This window comes from Aegilops tauschii, chromosome 6 (assembly GCF_002575655.3).
Source record: "Aegilops tauschii subsp. strangulata cultivar AL8/78 chromosome 6, Aet v6.0, whole genome shotgun sequence".
Taxonomy (NCBI): domain Eukaryota; kingdom Viridiplantae; phylum Streptophyta; class Magnoliopsida; order Poales; family Poaceae; genus Aegilops; species Aegilops tauschii.
In genome coordinates this window covers 33,590,574-33,612,688 of record NC_053040.3, presented here as the reverse complement: position 1 = coordinate 33,612,688, position 22,115 = coordinate 33,590,574, and the positions used below count along the sequence as shown (strand labels likewise).

At 43.8% G+C, this 22,115-nt stretch overlaps 1 long non-coding RNA gene across 1 annotated transcript; it reads right to left on the bottom strand.

Moving 5' to 3' along the window:
• Positions 1–9,262: 9,262 nt before the first annotated feature.
• Positions 9,263–10,254, bottom strand: LOC123494432 (uncharacterized). Its single transcript, XR_012186780.1, has 3 exons — positions 10,125–10,254; positions 9,873–10,025; positions 9,263–9,405 (listed from the first exon to the last, which is right to left on the bottom strand). It is a non-coding gene; the product is annotated as an uncharacterized lncRNA (long non-coding RNA).
• Between the last annotated feature and the right edge of the window lie 11,861 nt (positions 10,255–22,115).

Sequence of the window (22,115 nt, the reverse complement as noted above, 5' to 3'; positions counted from 1 at the left end):
ATGTCTGGGAACTGCCTATGATGTACTAACATGGAAAGTATTGGGAATTCTCAGTCGTTTTCGTTGACGGGAAAAGCATGCCTCTCAAAAGAATTTTATCTCTCAATTTAAGCTTTGAGCTCTGCCACCTCTACAAATATCCACTTCCCTCTGCGAAGGGCCTATCTATTTACTTTTATGCAATTTTTAATTTTTATTGAGTCTCCATATTCTCTTATAAAGCACCAACTAGGGAGCACTATTATCATACTTGTGCATTGGATGTAGCTAATATTTGAGTGTGTTTCATGAATGGATCAATGATTGAGCATAATGGGCTAGGGATAGCTTTCTTTAGTGTTGACATTTTGAAAGACATGGTTGCTTGTGGATATGCTTGAGTATTGAGGTCTTCATGTCAAATTATAGGTTATTGCTTTGAATCATCTAAAGTCCAAATGTCCATGCTACAAAAGAAAATCATATGTGATGAATATGATGGGTAGCATTCCACATCAAAAATTCTGTTTTTATCATTTACCTACTCGAGGACGAGTAGGAATTAAACTTGGGGATGCTGATACATCTCCAACGTATCTATAATTTTTTATTGTTCCATGCTATTAAAGTATCATTCTTGGATGTTTTATACTCATTTTCTAGCAACTTTATATCATTTTTTGCGAGTAACCTATTGACATAGTGCCCAATGCCAGTTGTTTTCTACTTATTTTTTACTTTGCAGAATATCAATACCAAACGAAGTCCAAACGCCACGAAACTTTTTGAAGATTTTTTTTCTGGACAGAAGACACCCAGGGAGCCAAGGAAGTGCACCAGAGGATGCCCCGTGGGGCACACTAGGCACCAGGGCGCGCTAGAAGGCCCAGGCGCGCCCTGGTGGGTAGTGGGGCCCACGGGAGGCTTCTCCACCGACCTTCGCCTCTATAAATACTCTAAAATCCCAAAACCCTGGGGGAGTCGATGAAACACAATTCCAGCCGTCGCAAGTTCCAGAACCAAGAGATCCAGTCCAGAGGCCTTTTCCGGCACTCTGCCAGAGGGGTCAACAATCACGGATGGGTTCTTCATCATCACCCTTGCCCCTCCAATCCGATGATGCGTGAGTAGTTTACCACAGACCTACGGGTCAGTAGGCAGTAGCTAGATGGCTTCTTCTCTCTTTTCGATCTTCACTACAATGTTCTCCTCGATGTTCTTGGAAATCTATTTGATGTAATGACTTTTTGCGGTGTGTTTGTTGGGATCCAATTGTTGGGGAACGCAGTAATTTAAAAAAAATCCTACGCACATGCAAGATCCATCTAGGTGATGCATAGCAACGAGTGGGAGAGTGTGTCCACGTACCCTCGTAGACCGAAAGCGGAAGTGTTTAGTAACGCGGTTGATGTAGTCGAACGTCTTCGCGATCCAACCGATCCAAGTACCGAACGCATGGCACCTCCGCGATCTGCACACATTCAGCTCGGTGACGTCCCTCGTACTCTTGATCCAGCTGAGGCCGAGGGAGAGTTTCGTAAGCATGATGGCGTGGTGACGGTGATGATGAAGCTACCAGCGCAGGGCTTCGCCTAAGCACTGCAACGATATGACCGAGGTGGAAATCTGTGGAGGGGGGCACCGCATACGGCTAAGACAACTGTCAACTTGTGTGTCTATGGGGTGCCCCCTCCCCCGTATATAAAGGAGTGGAGGAGGGGAGGGCCGACCCTCTCTATGGCGTGCCCAAGGGGGAGTCCTACTCCTAGTGGGAGTAGGTTTCCCCCCTTTCCCTAGTTGGAGTAGGAGAAGAAGGAAGAGAGAGAAGGAGAGAAGGAAAGGGGGCCGGGGCCCCACCCAATTCGGATTGGGCTTGGGGAGGCGCGCCCTCCACCTGGCCGCCTCCTCCTCTCTCCCACTAAGGCCCAATAAGGCCCATTGACTCCCCGGGGGGTTCCGGTAACCTCCCGGTACTCCGGTAAATGCAAGAACTCACCCGGAACCATTCCGATGTCCAAACATAGCATTCCAATATATCGATCTTTATGTCTCGACCATTTCGAGACTCCTTGTCATGTCCGTGATCACATCCGGGACTCCGAACAACCTTCGGTACATCAAAACACATAAACTCATAATACCGATCGTCATCGAACGTTAAGCGTGAGGACCCTACGGGTTCGAGAACTATGTAGACATGACCGAGACTCATCTCTGGTCAATAACCAATAGTGGAACCTGGATGCTCATATTGGTTCCTACATATTCTACGAAGATCTTTATCGGTCAAACCGCATAACAACATACGTTGTTCCCTTTGTCATCGGTATGTTACTTGCCCCAGATTCGATCGTCGGTATCAACATACCTAGTTCAATCTCGTTACCGGCAAGTCTCTTTACTCGTTCCATAATGCATCATCCCGCAACTAACTCATTAGTCACATTGCTTGCAAGGCTTATAGTGATGTCAATTATCGAGAGGGCCCAGATATACCTCTCTGACAATCGGAGTGACAAATCCTAATCTTGATCTATGCCAACTCAACAAACACCATCGGAGACACCTGTAGAGCATCTTTATAATCACCCAGTTACGTTGTGATGTTTGATAGCACACTAAGTGTTCCTCCAGTATTCGGGAGTTGCATAATCTCATAGTCATAGGAACATGTATAAGTCATGAAGAAAGCAATAGCAATAAACTAAACGATCGTAGTGCCAAGCTAACGGATGGGTCTTGTCCATCACATCATTCTCTAATGATGTGATCCCGCTCATCAAATGACAACAAATGTCTATGGCTAGGAAACTTAACCATCTTTGATTAACGAGCTAGTCTAGTAGAGGCATACTAGGGACACTCTGTTTGTCTATGTATTCACACATGTACTAAGTTTCAGGTTAATACAATTCTAGCATGAATAATAAACATTTATCATGATATAAGGAAATATAAATAACAACTTTATTATTGCCTCTAGGGCATATTTCCTTCAGTCTCCCACTTGCACTAGAGTCAATAATCTAGTTCACATCGCCATGTGATTTAACACCAATAGTTCACATCTTTATGGAGTATTTAACCAAAAACTACCACATTTCACGGACATGTGATAGAAAACTACCACTTTACCATTTTGTGCGGAAAACTACCAAATTTGTCCTAAACCGTGGCAAAAAACTACCAACTCGCGTAAGCGCTCGCTTCGCCCGCGCTAACCCCGAGTCTGACCGGTTGGGCCCGCGAATCAGTTGCCATGCAGGCTAACGGACGGCCGCCGCACGTTGACGGCCGTTATCGGCCCGTCCGCTGTCGGAACGGCGGCTGTCGGTCGGGTGCGGGTCAAGATCTGATCCGTTCCCCTCTCGCTTCACTCTCTCCCTCCTCTCCCTCTCTCTGAACTAGGTGGCGGCTGCCATGTCGTCATTGATTCCGGAGGGTGGCGGCGCTGGCGGCGGCGGCGACGCTGGCGGCGTTGACACAAGTTTGGACGTTGCTGCCTCGCCCGCGCCTCCACCGATGGCCAGCGGCTCAGTCGATAATTGGTTGGGGAGCACTAGTTTCTCAACGCAGGCTGGCTCGCAGCAGCCGGAGGCACCGCTCTCCCAGTCATCGCCAATGGGTTGCAGGTATGCAAGTATCATCTGCTGGGCCTTTGGTTAGCTGCTTCAATCTGGCAGATTAGTAAGATGTGTTTGTTTCTGTTAGTTGGACATGTGTAGTAAACTGTATTGCAGTTGTAGCTCAGTCAATTTTAATTCAATTCATGAGCACTTATTTGTGCAGTTTGGCTGACCAGAAGTGGGATATATGGTTTCATTTAGAAGGAAGAAACCCTGTGAAAAGGGGTATAGTTGAGTCAGATATTTCTTTGCTTACTCTACAATCACTCATTGCTAGTGAAGGTTATGGGGAGAGTGATTACATGTACTATGTGAAGGAGGAGGGAATTGGATCTGAAAGAGTAAAGTATTTAGGTAATGAAGATAGTGTTCATGAAATGTTGGAGTATTTTCATCATGTCAAGGTTGTGAACATAAGGGTTGTGAGAGATGTTGAACCTGGAATTAGTACACAGGCTAATGAGAATTACATGAACACTCAAGAGAGCTGCTGTGTGAAAATGGTTGTGGAGCAATCTGAGCTTCAGAATCAGATAGATGATAGAAAGGCTCAGCTTGAGAGGAGCAGGATTCAAAGAGAGGCAGATTTGAACCACTTTGAAGGAGACACTGAAGTGTCTGAATTTTGTTTTGAGCATTCAGTTCATTCCGATGGGAGTGCTGAAGCTGTTCAACAAATGGAAATAGAGTGTGCCTCTGAAGAGGATACAACATTGCAAACTACTGCTATTGTGAAACATGTGAAGAATCCTGGTCCAACTAGCAGATGTCACAATGAGGTAGAGATAAAACGTTTTGAAGATTGGTTTCCTCAAGCAGATGAGTTTTGTTTTGCTGGTGATGCAGGCATAAGTGATGAGGAAGAAGAAGATGAAGTTGAACTACCATACCTCATGAAGAAGCCAAAGACAAAGAGTAGTAAGAAAAAGATGAAGGAAAGGCTATATTTTGACTCCTCAATTCCCAATTCACATTTACTCTTGTGCAAGAGCTTGTGTTTTGATAGTGTTTACCAGTTCAGAGAAGCATTAAGAGATTTTCATATAAGGACTTTGAGGTCTTTTCACTACCACAGGAACACTCCAACAAGAATTATTGTTTGGTGTTCACAGAGAGAGCATGGATGTGAATTTTACATGTGTGCCTCCAGGATAGCTCATGAAAGAACATTTTGCATTAAGAAGTGTAACATGGAGCACACTTGTCCAGCATCAGCAGAGAACACAAAGGTTACTACTAAGTGGCTTTCCAAAGCAGTTGAGCCTTCTCTTAGAGCAAATCCTAGAGCACCTGAGGATTCACTTATTAAAAACAGCAAAGTCAAGTTTTTCAGTTGATGTATCAAAGAGTGTGGCCTATAGGGCAAGGAGGAAGGCTATTAAGGTTGTACAAGGTGACCAGAAGGAGCAGTACTATAGACTGAGGGACTACCTACAAGCAGTTCTTGACACAAACCCTGGTAGCAGGTGTGTAGTTACAACATTTGAGGACCCAGAAAACCCTGCCCCAACTCCTAGATTTAAGTACATGTTCTACTGCTTGCATGCATCAAAGCAAGGATTTCTTAATGGTTGCAGGCCCTTTATAGGTAAATCTATAACTGCATTTTGTTCAAAATATCTTGTTGTAAATTTATGGTAGCTAATTTGGGTATGGATGCAGGGCTTGATGGTTGCTTCATCAAGCTAACTACTGGACAGCAAATTCTTGCAGCCACAGGAAGAGATGGCAACAACAACATCTACCCCATAGCCTTTGGTGTGGTTGATAAGGAAGATTCAGAGAGTTGGACATGGTTCCTAACCCAGCTACGATGTTGCATTGGAAGTGGTAGCAAATTTGGAACCTACACCATTATTTCTGACAGGCAAAAGGTATGCACCCTATCTTAGCCAGTAGTTCAGATATATATTGTTATTAGTAGCTTTATTTCTTTTTGTTCATGACCATGGTTATTAATTTACAATCAGGGTCTTCTTAAGGCTATAAATGAGGTGTTCCCTGATTCCCCTCAGAGATACTGCCTCAGGCACATATATGCAAATTTTCAGTCAGCTGGTTTCAGAGGAGCAGAACTAAAGAAGCTAGTAGATCAGGCTAGCTACTCATTCACCAAACATGGCCCTGAATTAGCAATGGCAGAGCTTAAAGCAGAGTGTGAGGATGCCTGGAAGTGGCTTAAAAAAATTCCAAAGGAGACTTGGTGTAGGTCTGCAATGGATAACAATTGCAAAACTGATCTTGTTGTGAACAACCTTAGTGAGGTTTTCAACAAAATGATCCTTGATGTTAGGGCCAAACCAATTAGGACTATGTTTGAAGGAATTAGGACTAAGCAGATGATCAAAAGGCAGAAGACTAGGGAAAAAACAGAGAACAACAGGTGGATGATCACACCCAACTATTCAGAGAAACTAGAGGAGAATAAGAAATTTGCCAAATTTTGTGAGGCACATAGGGCTGGTCCTGACATCTGGCAAGTGTCTAGTGCTGAAAATCAGTATTGTGTGAACATAGCTACTAACTCATGTGACTGCAGGAGGTGGGACATGATAGGTGTGACATGCAGTCATGCAATAACAACAATGAGCAAACTTCACATGCACCCAGAGGACTATGTGCATGAATTTTTCAAAAAACCACTATATATTGAAGCATACAAAGACATAGTGTACCCTGTCCCTGGTCCTGAATTCTGGCCTGACACCCATACTCAGGATATTGAGCCCCCAGTGTTCAAAGAAAAAGCAGGCAAGAAACAGACAGCTAGGAGAAAGGGCCAGTTTGAGGTGCCTGCACCAAAGGACACAAGCAGGATGGGAACAATTACATGCAACAATTGTGGTCTACAAGGCCACAGATATACAAACTGCGGGAAAGCTCTAAAACCTAGTCTTGAGATGAGAAAGAACTTACATCAGGTCATTCAAATATGATGCATTCTTTGTTTAATTATTTTAGTTCTGGTCTATTTACTAACTGATTTAATTTTGTCATGCAGGAGAATAGAGAAATTTTTAGGGGTTCCTCTAGTGCTACACATCCACCTCCACAACCACCACCTCAACAGCAAACTTCACAGATGCCAGCATCATCTGCTCCACCTCCTAAAGCAATGAGGAACAGAAAAACAGCAGCAAATAAGAGAGGTTCAACATCAACAGTTTCAGCAGGAGCAGCCAGGTCTTCACCAGCACCTGCAACAGGATCAGCATCAACAAGAGCTCCAAGAGGATCAGCATCAACAAGAACATTCAATGCACCAAGAACATCCACTGGAGAACCAGGGATATTGGCAGGCAAGAGGAAGAGGAAACCTCCTAGCAAGTTTGCATCCTATTTCAATGCTAGTGGAAATTATTGAACTCTGTGTCTAAGTTTGTGTTCTGCTACTTAGTTTGAGTGTATGGTACTAAGTTTGTGTTCTGCTACTAAATGTGTGTTGTGCTACTAGCCTGCTTAAATTCAGACATGTGAACTTGTGGACAATGTTGAATGTATGGTTTAGGTGCATGTTGAAATTGTTTTAACTTGTTTTATTTGTTTTACATTGCCATTTATACAGTTCAGAAGTTACTGCCAAATTCATTTTAGGAAAAAAAATCTGCACAAAAAAAGTCTGGCCTGGGGCTCGAACCCAGGACCAGTTGGTTGTAACCATGCGTTCAATACCAATGGGCTAGTGCTTGTGATTTGTTTGACTAGCATCGGCCAAACTTATTATATGTTATTAGCCACGTCGTCTGTTCAGCGTGCGTTGCAGCCGGCAGCGTGGTGAGCGTGCGTTGAGTAAAACCAGCCGTTTCGGATTCTATGACTTTATTATGTGTCCACCCAACACCCACTCTGCTCACTCGCCCAATCGCCACGCTCGCACCGCCCACTCCACGTCCCCCTCTCTCCTGTGGAAATCGCCGCCGACAACCACTGCCACCGCCGTCGCCATGGACTGGCAGCTGGCCATCGAAGCTCTCGCCGGCAACAACTAGGAGATCTGCGCGCAGTACAGGGAGATCGCGCACTGGTTCCCCAGTCTGGCGATGCTGAGGAACCACGCCCACGGCCTCGTGAAGGTGATGACAGCTGCTGAAAAGCAGCGTGCCTTCCCTGCCGGTCGCACCATCCCGCCGCCGACCATTCTGATGTGGGCGATGCGCGAGGTGCAGCGCTCCCCCGACCCCAGGCAGCGCGCCCGATGGTGGATGTACCGCTCATCCACCACGGTGCCGGCCGCCGCGGACCACGTCACCGACGCCGTCCTCATTGTCCCAGCCCCGGTCAACAACGCCTACTGGGAGAGGCGCAATCCATGGGTCCTTGGGCCCTCTGACGACTCTGACGGCGAGTCCTCTGACGACGAGTCCAGTGACGATGATGAGGACGGGCGCTCTGACGACTCTGACGACGAGGTGGATGAGGTCGTCGTCCTCTTCGATGACGAGCCTGGAGTGCAGCTGCTGGCTCCCGTCCTCGACGCCGTGGAGGGGGATAGGAACCTCCCAATCCACGTGGATGCGCTGCCGGAGGTCGCCGATCTCCCAGACGGCGTCGTCGTGAAGCAAGAACAAGATGGCGGCGAGGAAGATGTGCTGGAGCCGGCGCCGGCCAAGAAGAAGAGGGCGGCCGTGACTGCGGTGCGCCGCTCCCAGCGCCTGCAGATGCTGAAGGAGGAGTGAAGTGCTGCCTTCAGTTACTTCAGTGCACTAATGTTCAGTTTCGTCAGTCCTGAACTTTCGTAAGTTCAGTAAGTTCCTAGGTTTAGTTTCGTCAGGCACTATCTACTACTAGTTGCTATCTATGTCAGACTATGAATGGCAGTACTATCTATCTATGTCAGACTATCTATATATGTTACTTGCTACTTGCTACTTACTACATATGTTAAGTTATTTGTCAGACTATCTAAGCTAATTGCTATATATGTTACTTGCTACTTCCAACTATGTCACTACTGCCAGTTATCCACACATGATATATGCAGAGTAAAACAGGCTCATCATAGATAAAACATTCTTACTTACTTAACTTAGCATGAGTACTCACTTAGCATAGTAGGTCTTAACATAATAGTCATTACATCATAGATAAAACCAACTAGTTCTTAAACCATAAAAGTACCTCCCTCCCTCATACCATTCTAAAAGCACATGAAACTTTCCCAAAATATACACCTAAGTACCTAACATGCATGACATTCCAAGGCCAGCTATATATATAGGCCTACTAATTACTTAACCCACACACCAACCACTTCACTCATTCATAATTGCCTTGATCCTCTCCAGTTTATCTTTGCTGGCATGCCCAGCCTTGAGCAGATCAGCAATCAGATACTCCAGCTTCTTCTTCTCTTGCCTTAGTAGGTCCCTGTCCCCCTCCACTTCCTTCATGGCCTTCCTCATGTTCTGAATGATATCTGCTTGGCTTTGAAGAATGCACCTTTGCTCCTTGGCAAGCTTCAGCTTTTCCATACTTAACTCAATCTTTGCCTGATCCTCAAGTTGTTTCTTCTTCTCATTTAGTTCATTGATTGCCTGACTGGTATAGCCCATGTCATGAGACATCTTGCCATCTTGATAGTCAAATAGCTTGGATACATCTTCCACCAACTGGCTGTAGTTGTTTGACAGGAAATCAATTTCCTTCTTTTGGCCACCTCTTTCTCATGGGCTTGTTTGTCATTCACCCTTCCCAAGTTCTGCTCATGGTACATGTCCCAAATCCTGGTTAGGCACCTTTGTAGAATCTCTGGCCAAGGACCATCCACCCACTCCACAACCCCACAGTTCACACCTACATCCTACAGAAGCAATTATTTTATAATTAAGCACAAAGCACTAGTAACAATCTTAGTATAGATAATTAAAGTTATAAAGTCATTTCATTTAACTGAAACCCTTTGTTTACATCAATATGCTCTCTGAATTATGCAAACATAATTCTTTCACAGTAAGCACACATCACCTGACTTAGCATCAGAGATAAATTCAGTTAACAGCTATATTTAGCAGTAGATATAAATTCATTTAACTCTGTTCTTTTTCAGTTAACAGCTATATTCAGAAAACACCTAACTAATACATTCAGTTCACAGTACACTAAAGATCTCTGCATATGTATGGCACTTTCAAGTTTCAGTTTTAAACTACAACACACATCTCTGCACATCACACATCTCTACACCACATGCTGCACCACACATCTCCAGCAGCAAAACACATCACACATCTCCACCAGCAAAACAAGTTAGCGTTCAAGATTAAATACCTGCTGCATAGGACAACCCAGGAATCGCCTCCCAGTCAAAGCACCTTCAAAAGCCACCATCTTCTTCGGCCTCTGATGATGCATCATGCACGTCGGCTCAGATTCAGTGTAAGAACCACAGAAAGTTGGTTCCACCACACTGTCAGGGGTTTCCTGCAAAAGAAACTTCGAATCAAACCTAAAGCAAATTGGAATCTCCAATTTGGATGAACTAACCCTAACCCTAACTCTGTTCCACCATTATGCACTTACAAAGAGCTGAGGATCCATTGAAACCATGTTGATGTCCTCGTCCGAGCTCTCCTCGTCATTCCAGGATGGCATCCTCAACTTCTACCGGCAGCAATGGCCGCGGCGGCGACGGCGATAGGCTGACCTAGCTAAGAGCACCAGGGAGAAGTGGAGGATGAGGACGAGTGAGAGCGAGCGAGGAGGAAGAGACTGAGCGAGTGGCTGAGCTCGCTCTCACTTATTGGACCACCGACAGCCGCCGTTCCGACAGCGGACAGGCCGATAACGGCCGTCAACACGCGGCGGCCGTCCGTTAGCCTGCGTGGCAACTGATTCACGGGCCCAACCGGTCAGATTCGGGGTTAGCGCGGGCGAAGCGAGCGCTTACGCGAGTTGGTAGTTTTTTGCCACGATTTAGGACAAATTTGGTAGTTTTCCGCACAAAATGGTAAAGTGGTAGTTTTCTGTCACATGTCCGTGAAATGTGGTAGTTTTTGGTTAAATACTCCATATTTATGTGATTAGTTCCCATCTCCATGTGACTAATACCGAAAGGGTTTACTAGAGTCAATAATCTAGTTCACATCGCTATGTGATTAACACCCAAAGAGTGATCATGTTTTGCTTGTGAGAGAAATTTAGTCAACGGTCTGCCACATTCAGAGCCGTATGTATATTGCAGATTTTCTATGTCTACAATGCTCTGCACGGAGCTACTCTAGCTAATTGTTCCCACTTTCAATATGTATCTAGACCGAGATTTAGAGTCATCCAGATCGGTGTCACAGCTTGCATCGACGTAACTCTTTACGACAAACTCTTTTATCACCTCCATAACCGAGAAATTTTTCCTTAGTCCTCTAAGGATAATTTTGACCGTTGTCCAGGTGATCTACTCCTAGATCACTATTGTACTCCCTTGCCAAAATCATGCTAAGGTATACAATTGGTCTGGTACACAGCATGACATACTTTATAGAACCTATGGCTGAGGCATAGGGAATGACTTTTCATTCTCTTTCTATTTTTTGCCGTGGTCCGGTTTTGAGTCTTTACTGAACTTCACACCTTGCAACACAGGCAAGAACTCCTTGTTTGACTTTTCCATTTTGAACTACTTCAAAATCTTGTCAAGGTATGTACTCATTAAAAATATATCAAGCGTCTTGATCTATCTCTATAGATCTTGATGCTCAATATGTAAGCAGCTTCACCGAGGTCTTTCTTTGAAAAACTCCTTTCAAACACACCTTTATGCTTTCCAGAAAATTCTACATTATTTCTGATTAACAATATGTCATTCACATATACTTATCAGAAATGCTATAGTGCTCCCACTCACTTTCTTGTAAATACAGGCTTCACCGCAAGTCTATATAAAACCATATGCTTTGATCACTTTATCAAAGCATATATTCCAACTCCGAGATGCTTGCACCAGTCCATAGATGGATCGCTGGAGCTTGCACACTTTGTTAGCACCTTTAGGATTGACAAAACCTTCTTGTTGCATCATAGACAACTCTTTTTTAAGAAATCCATTAAGGAATGTAGTTTTGACATCCATTTGCTAGATTTCATAAAATGTGGCAATTGCTAACATGATTCGGACAGACTTTAACCATCGATACGAGTGAGAAAATCTCATCGCAGTCAACATCTTGAATTTGTCAAAAACCCTTTTCGACAAGTCGAGCTTTGTAGATAGTAACACTATTATCAGCGCCTGTCTTCCTCTTGAAGATCCATTTATTCTCAATGGCTCGCCAATCATCGGGCAAGTCAATCAAAGTCCATACTTTGTTCTTATACATGAATCCCATCTCAGATTTCATGGCCTCAAGCCATTTCTCAGAATCTGGGCTCATCATCGCTTCTTCATAGTTCGTAGGTTCGTCATGGTCAAGTAACATGACCTCCAGAACAGGATTACCGTACCACTCTGGTGCAGATCTTACTCTGGTTGACCTACGTGGTTCGGTAGTAACTTGATCTGTAGTTTCATGTTCATCATCATTAACTTCCTCAGTAATTGGTGTAGGCATCACTGGAACTGATTTCAGTGATGAGCTACTTTCTAATTCAAGAGAAGGTACAATTACCTCATCAAGTTCTACTTTCCTCCCACTCACTTCTTTCGAGAGAAACTCCTTCTCTAGAAAGGATCCACTCTTAGCAACAAAGATCTTGCCTTCGGATCTATGATAGAAGGTGTACCCAACAATTTCTTTTCGGTATCCTATGAAGATGCATTTCTCCGATTTGGGTTCGAGCTTATCAGGTTGAAACTCTTTTACATAAGCATCACAGCCCCAAACTTTTAGAAGCGACAACTTAGGCTTCATGCCAAACCACAGTTCATACGGTGCCATCTCAACGGATTTAGATGGTGCCCTATTTAACGTGAATGCAACTGTCTCTAATGCATAACTCCAAAACAATAGTGGTAAATCGGTAAGAGACATCATAGGTCGCACCATATCTAATAAAGTACGGTTACGACGTTCGGACACACCATTACGCTGTGGTGTTCCAGGTGGCGTGAGTTGCGAAACTATTTCACATTGTTTCAAATGAAGACCAAACTCGTAACTCAAATATTCGCCTCCACGATCAGATCGTAGAAATTTTATTTTCTTATTATGATGATTTTCCACTTCACTCTGAAATTCTTTGAACTTTTCAAATGTTTCAGACTTTATGTTTTATCAAGTAGATATACCCATATCTGCTCAAATCATCTGTGAAGGTTAGAAAATAACGATACCCTCCATGAGCCTCAACATTCATCGGACCGCATACATCAGTATGTATTATTTCCAACAAGTCTGTTGCCCGCTCCATTGTTCCGGAGAATGGAGTCTTAGTCATCTTGCCCATGAGGCATGGTTCGCAAGCATCAAGTGATTCATAATCAAGTGATTCCAAAAGCCCATCAACATGGAGTTTCTTCATGCGCTTTACACCAATATGACCTAAACGGCAGTGCCACAAATATGTTGCACTATCATTAAAGGTCCTCTCAATGCTCTAACGCCCACACCGGATATGGACCGAAATCAACTTTGCATCTTTTGGCATCAATATTATGAATATGTGTATCATTACGATCGAGATTCAATAAACCATTTATATTAAGTGTATGACCATAGAAGGTTTTATTCATGTAAACAGAACAACAATTATTCTTTGACTTAAATGAATAATTGTGTTGCAATAAACATGATCCAATCATATTCATGCTCAACGCAAACACCAAATAACATTTATTTTGGTCCAACACTAATCTCGAAGGTAGAGGGAGTGTGCGATGGTGATCTTATCAACCTTGAAATCATTTCCAACACACATCATCACTTCGCCCATAACTAGTCTGTGTTCATTATGCAACTCCTATTTTTAGTTACTACTCTTAGCAACTAAAACAGTATCAAATACTGAGGGGTTGCTATAAACACTAGTAAAGTACACATCAATAACATGTATATCAAATATACTTTTGTTCACTTTGCCATCCTTCTTATCCGCCAAATATCTAGGGCAGTTCCACTTCCAGTGACCATTTCCTTTGCAGTAGAAGCACTCAGTTCCAGGCTTGGGTCTAGCTTTGGGCTTCTTCATGGGAGCAACAACTTGCTTGCTATTCTTCTTTGAAGTTCCTATTTCTTTCCCTTTGCCCTTTTCTTGAAACTAGTGGTCTTGTAAACCATCAACACTTGGTGCTATTTCTTGATTTCTACCTTCGCCGATTTCAGCATCGCGAAGAGCTTGGGAATTACTTTCGTCATCCCTTGCATATTATAGTTCATCACAAAGTTCTAGTAACTTGTGATAGTGACTAGAGAACTTTGTCAATTACTATCTTATCTAGAAGATTAACTCCCACTTGATTCAAGCAATTGTAGTACCTAGACAATCTGAGCACATGCTCGTTGGTTGAGCTATTCTACTCCATCTTGTAGGCAAAGTATTGTCAGAGGTCTCATACCTCTCGACACGGGCATGAGTCTGAAATACCAATTTCAGCTATTGGAACATCTTATATGCTCGTGGCATTCAAAACGTTTTTGAAGTCCCGGTTCTAAGCCGTAAAGCATGGCGCACTAAACTATCAAGTTAGTCATCATACCGAGCCTTGCCAAACGTTCATAACGTCTGCATCTGCTCCTGCAATACGTCCGTCACCTAGCGGTGCATCAAGGATATAATTCTTCTGTGCAGCAATGAGGATAATCCTCAGATCACGGACTAAGTCCGCATCATTGCTACTATCATCTTTCAACTTATTTTTCTCTAGGAACATATAAAAAATAAATGGGGAGCTACACCGCGAGCTATTGATCTACAACATAGTTATGCAAATACTATCAGGACTAAGTTCATGATAAATTAAAGTTCAATTAATCATATTACTTAAGAACTCCCACTTAGATAGACATCCCTCTAATCATCTAAGTGATCACGTGATCCATATCAACTAAACCATGTCCGATCATCACGTGAGATGGAGTAGTTTTCAATGGTGAACATCATGCTACCTCTTGAGCACTGCGTTGGTTTTCCCTTGAAGAGGAAAGGGTGATGCAGCAAAGTAGCATAAGTATTTCCCTCAGTTTTTTAGAACCAAGGTATCAATCCAGTAGGAGGCTACGCGCGAGTCCCTCGCACCTACACAAACAAATAAATCCCCGCAACCAACGCGATAAGGGGTTGTCAATCCCTACACGGTCACTTACGAGAGTGAAATCTGATAGATATGATAGGATAATATTTTTGGTATTTTTATGATAAAGATGCAAAGTAAAATAAAAGCAAAATAAAAACGGCGCCAGAAATAGCTTGTTGTCGGGAGATTAATATGATGGAAAATAGACCCGGGGGCCATAGGTTTCACTAGTGGCTTCTCTCAAGAGCATCAGTATTTTACGGTGGGTGAACAAATTACTGTTGAGCAATTGACAGAATTGAGCATAGTTATGAGAATATCTAGGTATGATCATGTATATAGGCATCACGTCCGAGACAAGTAGACCGACTCCTGCCTGAATCTACTACTATTACTCCACACATCGACCGCTATCCAGCATGCATCTAGAGTATTAAGTTCATAAGAACAGAGTAACGCCGTAAGCAAGATGACATGATGTAGAGGGATAAACTCATGCAATACGATATAAACCCCATCTTGTTATCCTTGATGGCAACAATACTATATGTGCCTTGCTGCCCCTGCTGTCACTGGGAAAGGACAGCGCAAGATTGAACCCAAAGCTAAGCACTTCTCCCATTGCAAGAAAGATCAATCTAGTAGGCCAAACCAAACTGATAATTCGAAGAGACTTGCAAAGATAACCAATCATACATAAAAGAATTCAGAAGATTCAAATATTGTTCATAGATAAACTTGATCATAAACCCACAATTCATCGGTCTCAACAAACACACCGCAAAAGAAGATTACATCGAATAGATCTCCACAAGAGAGGGGGAGAAACATTGTATTGAGATCCAAAAAGAGAGAAGAAGCCATCTAGCTAATAACTATGGACCCGAAGGTCTGAGGTAAACTACTCACACTTCATCGGAGAGGCTATGGTGTTGATGTAGAAGCCCTCCGTGATCGATGCCCCCTCCGGTGGAGCTCCGGAACAGGCCCCAAGATGGGATCTCATGGGTACAGAAGGTTGCGGCGGTGGAATTAGGTTGTTGGCTCCGTATCTGATCGTTTGGGGGTACGTAGGTATATATAGGAGGAAGGAGTATGTCGGTGGAGCAACGTGGGGCCCACGAGGGTGGAGGGCGCGCCCAGGGGGGTAGGCGCGCCCCCTACCTCGTGGCTTCCTGGTAGCTTTCTTGACATAGGGTCCAAGTCCTCTGGATCATGTTCGTTCCGAAAATCACATTCCCGAAGGTTTCATTCCCTTTGGACTCCGATTGATATTCTTTTCCTGCGAAACTCTGAAATAGGCAAAAACAGCAATTCTAGGCTGGGCCTCCGGTTAATAGGTTAGTCCCAAAAATAATATAAAAGTGTATAATAAATCCCAATAATGTCCAAAACAGAAGATAATATAGCATGGAATAATCAAAAATTAGAGATACGTTGGAGACGTATCAAGCATCCCCAAGCTTAATTCCTGCTCGTCCTCGAGTAGGTAAATGATAAAAACAGAATTTTTGATGTGGAATGCTACTTGGCATAATTTCAATGTAATTCTTCTTAATTGTGGTATGAATATTCAGATCCGAAAGATTCAAGATAAAAGTTCATATTGACATAAAAATTAATAATACTTCAAGCATACTAACTAAGCAATTATGTCCTCTCAAAATAACATGGCCAAAGAAAGTTCATCCCTACAAAATCATATAGTTTAGTCATGCTCCATTTTCGTCACACAAGAATGTTCTCATCATGCACAACCCCGATGACAAGCTAAGCAATCGTTTCATACTTTAGTAATCTCAAACTTTTTCAACCTTCACGCAATACATGAGCGTGAGCCATGGACATAGCACTTTGGGTGGAATAGAGTATGATGATGGGGGTTATGTGGAGAAGACAAAAAAGGAGAAAGTCTCACATCAACAAGGTTAATCAATGAGCTATGGAGATGCCCATCGATTGATGTTAATGCAAGGAGTAGGGATTGCCATGCAACGGATGCACTAGAGCTATAAATATATGAAAGCTCAACAAAAGAAACTAAGTGGGTGTGCATCCAACTTGCTTGCTCACGAAGACCTAGGGCACTTGAGGAGGCCCATTGTTGGAATATACAAGCTAAGTTCTATAATGAAAAATTCCCACTAGTATATGAAAGTGACAAAACAAGAGACTCTCTATTATGAAGATCATGGTGCTACTTTGAAGCACAAGTGTGGTAAAAGGATAGTAACATTGTCCCTTCTCTCTTTTTCTCTCATTTTTTCGGGCCTTCTCTTTTTTTTATGGCCTTTCTCTTTTTTTTATTCCTCACTTGGGACAATGCTCTAGAAAATGATGATCATCACACTTCTATTTATTACAACTCAAGATTACAACTCGATACTAGAACAAAGTATGACTCTATATGAATGCTTCCGGCAGTGTACTGGGATATGCAATGAACCAAGAGTGACATGTATGAAAGAATTATGAATGGTGGCTTTGCCACAAATACTATGTCAACTACATGATCATGCAAAGCAATATGACAATGATGAACGTGTCATGATAAACTGAATGGTGGAAAGTTGCATGGCAATATATCTCAGAATGGCTATGGAAATGCTGTGGGGGAACGCGACAGAAAACGAAAATTTTCGGTATAGCGAGCACGCCCAGGACCACTATGGAGACTGCATACAAGGTTTGATCTGATCCGTACTGACTCGAAGCGCAGCGGAAGAAGAGTCGGTGTAGATCGTCGGTGCAGATCCCCGCAGCTAGGATTTACAACCTCCCAACCACGAGGATGTGCTCCCTCTCCGGACAGCCCTTCGGGAGGCGGTCGGACAGTCCCCCGGACAATGTCGCGGACAGCCCTTCGGGAGGACCCTCGAAACTCGGACGGAGACTCGGACAGCCCTTCGGGAGGACACTCGAACAGCCCCTCGGGCAAAAGATCGAAACTACAATCTCTCTACGGGGTTGCACACATACGGTGTCAGCTATCCGGCAGGGCTTCGCCGTCCAGAACTAGTTCCTGCCGGAACCCAGACAGCCTTACGGCTCTACGAAACTCTTTTCGTGGGAGGGAGAGAAGAAGCCAGATAATGCATGGCATGTGTATGAGAGCAAGGGATGAGCTTTGGGCTGCCCACTCCTCCTCTATTTATAGGAAAGCCAAGGGGTAGGGATGGCTCACAAAAACCCAAAATGCCCATGCAAATGTCACACATGAAGGGCATAATGGGGAGTGAAGTGGAGCTCCATGGAGCCCCACACATGTGGCCGGCCAACCCCCTTGGGGGACCCCCATGAGGAGCATGCTTGGCCCCCAAGCCCTTCTAGAAGCCTTTTGGAGATATCCCAAAAGGTGACTCACCATAAAATATCCCAAAAAGCACTTTCACTATTCACGACGACATTTTTCAGCGTCTGTTCGAACTGAAAATATTTATGTGGCTTAGAACATTTCCAGTACCCACCAAAATCATTTTCAACGCGTTCCGAAACAATTCCGGTTTAGTCATTTTCATCTGCGAAAAGCATCTGAAGTGGCTCCGGCAGCTCCGGAACATTTCCGGTTTTTATCTCAGAAAATTCCAAAAAGCTTCCAGAATGATTCTGGCATCCTCCAAGAATTATCAGGCATGTGCCGAAACCAATTTGACTTAATGGTGTATCCCGAAACAACTTTTCGGTATCATCGAAACTTATCCGATGACCTCTCTCTGCGGTACGATTCCGTTGTCCGAAACTTTTCGGTGTCCGAAACTTTTTCGGTGATTTTCTCTCAGACTCCCTGTCTAGTATTCAGCAGATAGATGACCCTTAAGCGTGTGACCCTATAGGTTCGGTGAAGTATAGACATGACCTGGAACCCCTTCCGATCAATGATCAACATCGGAGCCGTGGACACCCATATTGACCCCTATACCCACACGAATGAATATTCGAGTGAACCTCCAGTTGCAGTGAGCTATTCCTGTTGCTTCGCGATATGTCACAAACACCCGAGGTGAGATTTATTGCATGCCTATGGACGAACAATTTGTCCACCATGCAAGTTACCTCATTACCGGTTTTGTTCTCTTTTCTCGTTTCCGTGTTCCGGCATCCCAGTGATCAAATCACAATGTGTCTGGCCAGACGATGATGGATACCGTTACACCGAGAGGGCCCGAGTATATCTCTCCATCGTCGGAGGAGCAAATCCCAATCTTGAGCTATCTTGTTACTTCCTATACTTTTCCGTGAACCCGAAAGCTGCCGTAATAGCCACCCAGTTACGGATGACGTTTAACAAACCCCAAAGTTCACGAAGCAAGCACGAAGGAACTTGATACTCTCATGGTCTAAGGAATTATGCAAACATTAACTATCTCAATGATATTAACCATAAACTTGTGACGAAGGTATCTCATAGCATAACATCAATCCGGGTTGATTCAACACAAGCGTTCTACCAAACTTGTGCCCTCAAAATTGCCGGCATAGTCATGCCCATGATCAGGAAACAGGATCATCATGCAATACTTGAGCTAGTCTTAGAGGCAAGACTAGGAATATATTTTACCGTTTATAATACCACACGTGCATATGAGTTCCTTCCGAGCCCCGTGGATATTGTAGACTCGAGAATCATTGCAGTTATAGCATGGATCATAAACATTCATTACAAACTTGGAGATACAAAATAACTGTTATTACTGCCTCTAGGGCATATCTCCTACAGACTCCCACTTGCACTAGAGTCATAATCCAGTTACATGGCTTCCCTAACACCAATGGCTATCCGGTGCTGCTCATGTTTTGCTCGTGGTAGAGGCTTTCATCGGGTCTGACACGTTCAGATCCGTGTGAACTTTGCGTACTTTCACTAAACCCTCTTCGACATGATGTCGAATGAGTTTATATTTGCGTTGAATATGTCTTGTCTTATGGTGCGAACTTGGCTCCCTTGCCTGAGCCACGGCGCCACTATTATCACAATAGATCTCCACCGGATCCTGGGCACTAGGAACCACACCAAGGTCTTCAAGAAATTGTTTGATCCATACCGCCTCCTTGGAGGCTTCTGAAGCAGCGACATATTCCGCCTCTGTCGTAGAATCCACCACAGTCTTTTGTTTGGAACTTTTCCAATCAACTGCGCCGCCGTTCAATATGAAAACGTAGCCTGATTGAGATTTGAAGTCATCTGGGTCAGTCATGAAGCCTGCATCAGTGTAACCACTTACAATGAGCTCTTCATCACCTCCGTACACAAGGAGTAAATCCTTGGTCCTTCTGAGGTACTTAAGAATACCCTTGACTGCGGCCCAGTGTTCCAACCCTGGATCACTTTGGTACCGGCTGCTAACACTTAGCGCATAGGAAACATCTGGTCTTGTACATAGCATGGCATACATAATAGAACCAACTCCCGAGGCATATGGAACATCATTCATTTGTACTCGCTCATCCAGAGTCCGAGGACTCTGATTCTTGCAAAGCACTGTGCCAGGTGACATGGGGAGTAGGCCTTTCTTGGAGTTCTCCATGTTGAACCTTTTCAACACCTTGTCAATGTACGTGCTTTGGCTAAGCGCTATCAGGCGTTTTGATCTATCTCTATAGATCCTGATGCCTAATACATATGCCGCTTCGCCTAAGTCTTTCATTGAAAAACTTTTCTTCAATGAGTCTTTTATTTCGCTAAGAAAATTCACGTCATTTCCAATCAACAATATGTCATCCACATACAAGATTAGAAATGCTTTTGCGCTCCCACTAAACTTCTTGTAAACACAAGATTCTTCGTCATTCCTGATGAAGCCAAACTCTTTGACCACTTCATCAAAACGAATGTTCCAGCTCCTTGATGCTTGCTTCAGACCATAAATGGCTTTCTGAAGTTTGCATACCTTTCCAGCATCCTCATGAATGACAAAAGCTTCTGGCTGTATCATGTATACATCCTCTTTGAGGTTTCCATTTAGGAAAGCCGTTTTGACATCCATCTGCCATATTTCATAGTCTAAATAAGCAGCAATTGCTAGCAATATCCGAACAGACCTAAGCATAGCTACTGGCGAGAAAGTCTCGTCGTAGTCCACTCCTGGAACTTGTGTGAACCCTTTCGCGACAAGTCTAGCTTTGTGGATAGTAATGTTACCATCCGCGTCCGTCTTTCTTTTGAAAATCCATTTACAACCAATGGGCTTTACGCCTTCTGGAAGTTCTTCCGAGTTCCAAACTTGGTTTTCGTACATGGATTCCATTTCGGATCTCATGGCTTTGTGCCATTCTTTTGAGCTGGGCCCCGCCATCGCTTCCTTGTAGTGCGCAGGTTCATCGTCTTCAAGAATGAAGATTTCGTTATGAAACCACTCAGGTGGCTGGATAGCCCTACCTGATCTGCGCGGTTCAGTTACAACATTGTCTGAAGTCTCCGCATCACATGCGACAACTTCCAGCTCGGTTGTAGGGATAATTAGCGGAATTTCTTCTGGTTCCTTAGCCATATCAACGGTTGCCGAAGATTCACTAATCTCATTGAGTTGTAGTGTCCTCCCACTCACTTCTTTAGTGAGAAACTCTTTCTCAAGAAAGAGTCCATGTTTTGCAACAAACACTTTGTTCTCGGAGGCGTGGTAGAAAGAATACCCAACTGTCTCCTTGGGATAACCTACAAAGTAACATTTGTCTGATCTGGGATCAAGTTTGCTTGGCTGTAAACGCTTTACATAAGCTTCACAACCCCAAATTTTGAAAAACGATAGGTCGGGTTTATTCCCGTGCCACATCTCATGTGGCGTCGTCTCAACAGATTTAGACGGTGCTTTGTTTAGTGTGTGAGCAGCAGTAAGTAGTGCGTGACCCCAAAAAGATATTGGAAGATTTGTAAGAGACATCATTGACCTTACCATGTCCAACAAGGTTCGGTTACGTCGTTCCGATACTCCATTTCTCTATGGAGTTCCGGGAGGCGTAAGCTGTGAAACGATTCCACGATCACTCAGATGTTGGCCAAACTCATGACTAAGATATTCGCCTCCGCGATCAGACCGCAGAAACTTAATCTTTTTGTTACGATGATTTTCTACCTCATTCTGAAATTCTTTGAACTTTTCAAAGGTTTCCGATTTATGCTTCATTAAGTAGATATAGCCATACCTACTCAAATCATCAGTAAAAGTCATGAAGTAAAAATATCCACCCCGTGCGCCTGTGTTCATTGGACCACATACATCACTATGTATTATTTCCAATAATTCACCCGCCCGTTCAGGATGACCCGTGAACGGCGTCTTGGTCATTTTCCCCATCAGGCAAGCTTCACATGTGTCAAATGATTCAAAATCAAGGGACGGTAAAACTCC